The 6,510-nt window shown below is 49.0% G+C and overlaps 1 long non-coding RNA gene across 1 annotated transcript in view; it reads right to left on the minus strand.

Moving 5' to 3' along the window:
- Window positions 1-1,831: 1,831 nt before the first annotated feature.
- The window catches only part of LOC102991827 (uncharacterized), a 13,098-nt gene continuing 8,419 nt past the window's right edge, over window positions 1,832-6,510 (minus strand). Inside the window, exons 3-5 of the long non-coding RNA XR_449107.3 lie at window positions 5,817-5,963; window positions 2,938-3,174; window positions 1,832-1,975 (exon numbers count right to left, since the gene is read on the minus strand). This is a non-coding gene — a long non-coding RNA (uncharacterized lncRNA). The remainder of the gene's footprint in view (window positions 1,976-2,937; window positions 3,175-5,816; window positions 5,964-6,510) is intronic.

The raw sequence follows: 6,510 nt of genomic DNA on the forward strand, positions 1-6,510 counted from the left end.
AGCACGGCTCGAAGTGGGGTCCCAACCCGCCACTCTGATGACACCATGGTTACAGATGAGTGCTGAAGCAAGAAACGCTCAAGAGAATGAAACCTGGGGGAGGGGAGTAGTGAATTGGATGCTATCCATCCTTTCTGGACAATGAAGAACTCTCTTCTACCACGATGTTGAGTGACAAGGACCTGCAACGTCTTCCCCAATATACCTTTAGTATTTTGGACTGTTTCGAAGTATTGTAAAAAATACTGGAAAAAAGATTTAGGGGGAGAACACTTTCAGGAAGATTATAGGTGCTAGTGATTCTGCCACATTGTTTTGAAGATCTTGATCTCAACCTGACTCCTGCCCTTGGGTGCCTTCGGAGTTTGGGGACATACAGTCAGTGCACAAGGTGACGAGTAACCAGCTCACCACCTGGCCCTGCAGCCCGTGGGCGACCTGATTTCCTCGGAGTTGTCTTGGATTGCATGAGCGACTAGCAGAAGAGCCATTAGCTAAGTCTTTTCCATTTCTCCTGCTATTTCTCGTTTCAAGTGCATGAATATACCACCTAGCCACATTGCACATGCTGGAGAATTTGCTGAGAGGGAGAAAAATGTAAGTATTAATTCTCTTTGGAGGGTCCAAGGCTAACACATGCAAACGGCACATCTCTTTGTTTAACACAAAGACTCACGTGTCGAATTCTGCACCCCTGCCACACACACAGCATTTTAGAACTCTGCAAGATAGCCATTTTGCAAGAGTGGGGAAGTAACAGTTTGCTCGGAGGATGTGTGGGTATAAATAGATGTGCAGACAGAAGGAGAAATTTATAGCTCAAATATAATAGCACACAAAAAAACACAAATTAAAAAGCAGAATACTGACAGAATTCCTTCTTTCCAAGCTTAAGATTTAAGTCCTCTTAACCTGCAGCATTCTCCAATTCCAGGTGTTCTGAGGCCAGCCTGATTCCCCACCTAGACCTGTCCCTCTGCAGTAGGCCTCCCGGGATCTCTGGGCCCAGGGTCAGCATTTAGACAGCAAGTGGACTTCGGGGCAACAGCCACAGTAATCTCATTCATTATTTCATTTTTTAAAAGGCATGAGAAGGATACCTAGGAAGGTGGAGACAGGAGCTAGAGAGACATGGAAGTGGCAAAGGGGAAAAACCAGCCTGAAAAAAAGAAAAAGCTTTCTCGATTCCCATAAAAAAATCAGAGCTTTAGCTTGGGGTGAATAAATGGCTATTTAACTCGAAAATCACACAGGTCTCCCAACCCTTATGCCATCCAACATCTGTCCCTACATACATCCACCCCCACTGCCTCCAAAAAACCCAAAACCTGTTAGATGAGGAAGGAAAAGAAATAATGTGGGAGATTTCCCCCTTGGTAACAAGCCTTTTTTCCCCAAACAGCATTATTTGAATATCTTGTTACCTTTTCTCCCTCCAAAAAAATCCACTTGAGGGACTTGAAGAGAGAGATAAACAAGGAATCCCTGCCCCAGGTGAGAAGAAAATGAAATAGAATTTGCCCTACCTTGGTTTGTAGAAGCCAAACCTCTAGACGGACAGATTAAGGGAGTGAGCATGTTGGGTATATCCAGTCGTGTCTTCTCGCTTGCATATCCACATAAGAAAGACGAAGGATAAATAAAAGGAAGATCATTTAAAATCCAATTTAGCGTGAATTTTGTTTTAATCTTGTGTCTTGAAGAGATGCAAATTCAACGAAAAAAGAAAAAAAAGAAAGATGGACTTCAAAGGTAATTCAGGGTATGGAGAGCAGCTCACAATGCAGAATCCAGAGTGATTATTCCGTTTGCATGTGAGGTTAGTGGCTGGACTATTTTTTTTTTTTTTTAATGATTCTTCTGGCAATTATGGTTTTTGATTTTTGGAGCTTCAGTGGAGGAGGCTCTGTGTAGAGAAGCTGGGGGCCGGCTCTGTCCCTCCGTGGAGCATGGTCATTCCCAAAGCGTCCCCTTCCTAAGGGGGAAAAAGAGGCGGTCAAGGTTTGATTCGAGTGTCTCCCAGAGGGTGAGAAAAATGTATTCGGAAAAAGAGATCAATTCGTTTTAAGGAAAAGGGGGAGGAAACCCTGCATTTCCCACAGAGTGCACACGAGAGGAATTGCAAACAGCTGGCACCGGTCTATAAATAATTCAGAAAAGGTCTGGCTATACCATTCCTGGGACAGGCATGGATGCGAGGTGGGAAAGCCAACCTGAATGGAGGAGGAGAGAGAGGGAGGGAGGGAAGGAGGGAGCGAAGTGGGAAGCAGGGAGGAAGGGAGGGAGAAGCGGCTCCACGTAGCAACACACACTCACTCACACGCAGAAACACAACCCCGACTTAACTCGCCAGCAAGTGCGGCCCCCAGCCCCATCCGCAGTGCTGCTGACATGTCTGTCTCGCTCTCCCCATCGTCTCCAACAGCAGCGCCTCCTCCCACCCCGGGCTCGCGCTGAATGGGTTCTGATTGTGCACCGGGTGCACACCGGGCATTCCCTGGAAGGGGCACACTGACACGCGCGCACACACGCACGCGCCCCCGCGCGCGCACTCACACTCACCCCCGCGCACACTCACGCCGCCGCCGCCGCGCTGCTGTGCAGCTCACGGGGCTTCACCTGAAACGTGTCGATTGGACGGATGGTCGCGGCGCGTGGCTCCGGCCCGGGGCACCGATGCCCAGCCTCTCTGCTCGGTAAGGGGACTAACCCCCCCCGCCAAAAAAAGACCAGAGAGTGCCCTATCCCTTCACCCTGAAAAACCTTTTTTAAAAAGCCACGTCCAAATGAACAAGTGCCGGGCTCTGCAGGCTTTAAGAGCTTTACTTAATGCCAGGTTGGTTAACGGCTCCACTGCTTCGACCCTTTATCTTCCTGACACCCCCATTTCCCCCCCGCAAACTGAGACAAGAGACTCCAAGGCGAATATTTACGTACCGGCTCGGAGAGCCTGGGCGATAGCAGGGTCTCCGGAGAGGGGTGGCCGGTGGCCGAGGATGGAGTGTTTTCCTTTCCTGCAAAGCAGGATTAATAATCCGTCTCGGAGGGTTTTGAACTTCACGACTCCTCTTTGCAAAGCAAAGGAAAATGCATCCGGACGCCAGCACTTCTGGAGGGTGGTGCTCAGAAATCAGCCAGCCGAGCACTTTCGATAGAGCAAAGCCCCGAGATTTCCTAGAGGTGAAGAAGCCGAAGGAAGTGGTTTTTCAAAGGGGGTGGGGGACCTGCCTTTCTCCAAAAAGGTGGGGGGTGGAGAGGCAGGCGCCCAGATTCCAGCTGGTGATGATGGGAGCCGGGGGAGGGGAAGCGGGCGGGGGCAAATCAACCGCGCGGCGGCGGGAGAGGAAGAGGAGGAGGGGGAGGAGGGGAGAGTAAGAAAATGGGGGATTAATCACCGGGTATGGGGGCAGGGCGGGAGATCACAGGCTGCCTGGTCTGGATTTGGGTCTCACACTCAAAAACGTGCCCCCCCCCCCACACACACACACCCCTACCTCTCACACACTGCTCTGGTGGGAGGAGAAACCTGCGAAGCTAGGGAAGATGGAAGTTCCTGCTCCCAGGGTGTGTGTGCGCGCGTGTTCTCTTTCTCCACATCTCCCACCCCACCCCCAGACCCCTTCAACCCCTCACTCCTAATGCTAAGTCTCTGGCGGAGGCAGCTTCCCACGTCACGTGCTGGGGGAAGTGGGGTAGGAAGAGGGAGAACGCTTAACCCGAGTCCGTGGCGCCTCCTGCTGGCCTCAGTGGGGAACGGCAGCGAGGAAGGGCGGCCAAGGGGTCGGGGGAGCGAGACAGTGCCCCCGGCGGGCGGCCCCGCTCCGCTGCGGAAAGCGTCTCCAGGGCGGAGCTGCGGTTTGAGATTTAAGATCCTTGCTTGATTTTCCATAAATCAGCCTTTGCTTCGTAAGTACGTGGCGTGTGCTGGACGCAGTTTAAAGCCGGGTTCTTGCCTTCAAGGGGCTTAAGATCTATTTTGAGCCCATGAGTCTGACGCGTAAAACAGTGGGAAACAAAGCAAGGTAAATGTAGTTAAGGGCTAAATTGTGTAGTACAGATTACATGTGTGCTTTGCTGACTGCTAGTGAAGGTTTGAAGAATTTGGAATTTTTTATTTAAGTAGATCCTGTTATTTAAAGACCTTGAGAAGAAGATGACGAGACAGGTGAATAACCCCTAAATAAAACTAGATTTCAGGGCATTTACAAACCCACCCTCTTGTAAAAAGCAAACATCTATTCATTTCTCTCCCTCTTAAGCTGCTTTCTATTTTAACAGTACTTATCACCACCTGTAGTATTGTTTACTTTTAATATTAATATCATTGTTTGGGCATCATTTTTATTCAGATCCATTGTCTCTTCAGAGATACAGAATATTACAGTGGTGGAGCATTTTCATTCTGGTTATATCATGAGCTTCTTACCCACATTCCTGAGAAGCAGCCATATAAACACACGGGTAACAATCCTGTGTGAAGTGGTCACACCTAGTAGCTGGGTGCTTTGATCTATATAGAATGGGGTCCTATAGACCGGACAGCACCCATAATACATCTGAACTAATTCTTTCATGTTTCCTGATTTTGATAGGCCGAATCTTTGAATGTAAGATTTTTAACACACACACAAACACATAAGCATTACAGGAAAACACCATATAGTGTGTTCACGGGTGAATTATTCTGTCTCAGTAATGGTAGAGCTATTTTTCTATGTCGGGGTAAGGCTGATCTTTCACCTCTTTGGAGAACTGCAGAGGCGCCCTGAATTGCTGTGCCCCTTGACACACAACGGCCAACCCAGCCGCTCCACGTGTCGATTTCCAGTTGATAGCGTGTGGATTCGAGGAGGGGTGTAGGATAATGAGAGCAAGGGCCCTGCGGGGCTTTCCTGAAACACTCCTCCTGGGGTTTTCCAGGAATGCCATTAACTTCCCAATAGTATCCAATCTCACTCAAGGCTGACCTTTAATCTCCTTTTTTTTTTTTTTTAAACCTCAGAGTCCACCCTCCCCTTCCTATCCCTGATCCCCTTCACCAAAACTGGACCAATTCTCTTATTTTATTCCTTTCCTGGACCCAGCAATTCCATTCCTGCCTGTTCACTTTTGCAAGTATAGAGAGAAGGATGAGATCTCAGATCCCCTCTCCCTAACTAAGCCCACCCTCTCTTTCAGTTTCTAGCTCAAGTTCCAAGTCCACAGAGGATATTTTTCTGTCAACCAAGCCTGAATTGATTTCTGTAACAATTTCAAGGATTTTTAAATGAGGTCTGGCACCTCACCACCATCCCCCTGACTCCGCCCGCCCTCTGCATTTGGAAGTGTGTACAGGAATTTGCACGAAATGACTGGGTGATGCCACTGGCATGTATGACCCAGGCACAAGATACTACACATACCAAATTGGACATTTGGTCCTGCATTATGAAGAACTGGCCCAAAAGGAGAACAATACTTCCACAAGCTATTTATCTTGAACCGTATGAAGCTACTGGTATTTAATCATATGAAATAACCATTAATTATTGACTTATAATAAAAAGGCAACTTCATAAGGTTAAACTTAAAGGTGTATCCTTATGTACAGTATACCTCTTATCTTCCCAGTTAGTTGTTTAACTACTTAGGGAGACAGACCAGCGTCTAGGTATCCATATATTCCCAGCACTAGGCTGTTGGTGGCAACCTCAGAAGTTCCCCTGGGGCAATTCAAAATGGCCCCGGTACAGAGAGGGCAAGGAGAGACCAAAGAAAGAGGCAGACCACTCCAGATTGGTAGGTGGCAGTTGTAATAAGCAAAGGAACTTACATACCAGGCTTGCTGTCTTGGGCGGCTGCAAGATGAGTAGATCTCCACACCTGCTGGACCTAGATAGCAGCCCTAACAGGGTTCGGTCACATAATCATTCCAGATGGTGTCAATAATACATCCTCTCAGGGCTGCATCCTTGAAGCGGCTCCTAGGGCAGGAACAGTGGGCGAAATGGACATTCCAAGGACAAGGGGAGGGTGTAAGGAGTCTTCATGTTGCCTGGGTCCAACTCGTGGGTCAACTGCTGGGACATCCTCTTAATGATCTCCTCCAATAGTGGTGCAATTTCACACATGTGGGGGTCTCAGTAAATATTAAGGATTTTTTATGACTGTTAGAGACCACTTTCCCAAGCAGTCTTGCCAACTCTGGAAGAGCTAATTCTAGGGACCATGCAGCTTGTGAGCAGAAGGTGGTATCTCTTCTCCATGGTGTCCAGTGCCCATTTAATGAGGGAGACCTCTCTCCTTATTTCTCAGACTGCCTGTCACTCACTTGCACTTCTGATGGACAACCTTTGCCTCCAAGGACCACAAACCTTGGGGCTTCCCTGGTGGCGCAGTGGTTGCGCGTCCGCCTGCCGATGCAGGGGAACCGGGTTTGCGCTCCGGTCTGGGAGGATCCCACGTGCCGCGGAGCGGCTGGGCCCGTGAGCCATGGCCGCTGAGCCTGCGCGTCCGGAGCCTGTGCTCCGC

Source organism: Physeter macrocephalus, chromosome 6, assembly GCF_002837175.3.
Source record: "Physeter macrocephalus isolate SW-GA chromosome 6, ASM283717v5, whole genome shotgun sequence".
NCBI lineage: Eukaryota > Metazoa > Chordata > Mammalia > Artiodactyla > Physeteridae > Physeter > Physeter macrocephalus.